A 1386-nucleotide genomic window follows, 5' to 3' on the forward strand; every position below is an offset into this window, starting at 1 on the left:
AAAAATGCAGAAGGCGGTTGTCCTTGGGTCACTCCGTGTTCTTAGGGTGCACGAAGCTTTTGCTGGATCGTCGTATTGATTCCTTTACAGACTGTAACCACCCATCTCACGGTTGTGAGACGTGGTTGTGGCTGAAGTTTTACCGAGATTTCGCTGGAAGCGGGTGCAATTTTTCAGATTAGCACCCGCTCCCGGCGAAATCCTGCGGTTGTCCTTATGACAAATTTTTAATTATATATATATATATATTATATATGGCACAATTTAGCGCCTGTAACATAAAAGAACGTATCCGAATATTTTGTATTTACTTATAAATCTTTCGATTATTACGAACATAGTTACCAATTTCAGTGTTGATAGAATCCAATACTGGGGAAAAAGGTCAATGTGTAAAAAACCCCATTAATACATTTCTTAATTTACTTAAAATAAATTACAAACTAGTTTTCTATTTAAAGAATAATCTTATAAACCATATAAAAATATAAAAGGGTATTATTTATGGAATAGTTGCAGAGAATAGCATACAATAAAATATAATTTTATCTTATCATTGAGTATGGAAGTCTATATTTTAGTTTAAATGGAACAATGTCCTTGTTATAAAGTTTAATATTCACAGTTTTTTCTTAATGTCAATGTTTCTAGTTGCATTTTTGATTTTGTAGCACTGTTCCATACAAGTACCGCGTACAGTAATACTGGCTTGACGAATGTTTTGTACAATATGAGCTTATTCTTAACGCTGAGTGAGCTTCTCCTATTCATTAAGCTATACAGAACACTAATCATTTTTTATCCGTTTTACGTGCCTCGATAATATGTTTCAAGTAGAGTAGCTTATGATCTAGTATCATACCTAAATATTTAACTTGTTTTTGAGGTTCTATTATTATATCTTTTATCACAATAGCATTACTATCTTCATCTTTTTCTTTGGGTATTTTTATTTTTTGGAATGTCATTAATGTAGTAAATAAATAAAATATGCCCTAATATAGACACTTGAGGTACACCAGCTACGATATTTTATAATTTAGATTGTTGTTTGTCGTAAACAACGCTAAATTTTCTATTTCTTAGATAACTCATAAGTATCTTAATAATATAGACAGGTAGATCGAGTTTTCTTAATTTATATATTAATCGTCTGTGCCAGATGCCATCGAAAGCTTTTCCAATGTCAAGAAAAACTGCTGCAGGAGATTTATTTTGATTAAAATTTATGGAAACCTCATTGGTAAGACGCGCTAGTTGTTGTGCTGTATTATATTTTTCTCTAAAGCTACCAGGTGTATACATATGAAACCGGTATTGCCATCTAGCGGCCAGTAGGCACACTTGTAGGCACTGTCGGAACTTACCATTTGTGCTAATTGGCGT

Source organism: Belonocnema kinseyi, chromosome 7, assembly GCF_010883055.1.
Source record: "Belonocnema kinseyi isolate 2016_QV_RU_SX_M_011 chromosome 7, B_treatae_v1, whole genome shotgun sequence".
In the NCBI taxonomy this organism is placed as follows: Eukaryota; Metazoa; Arthropoda; class Insecta; order Hymenoptera; family Cynipidae; genus Belonocnema; species Belonocnema kinseyi.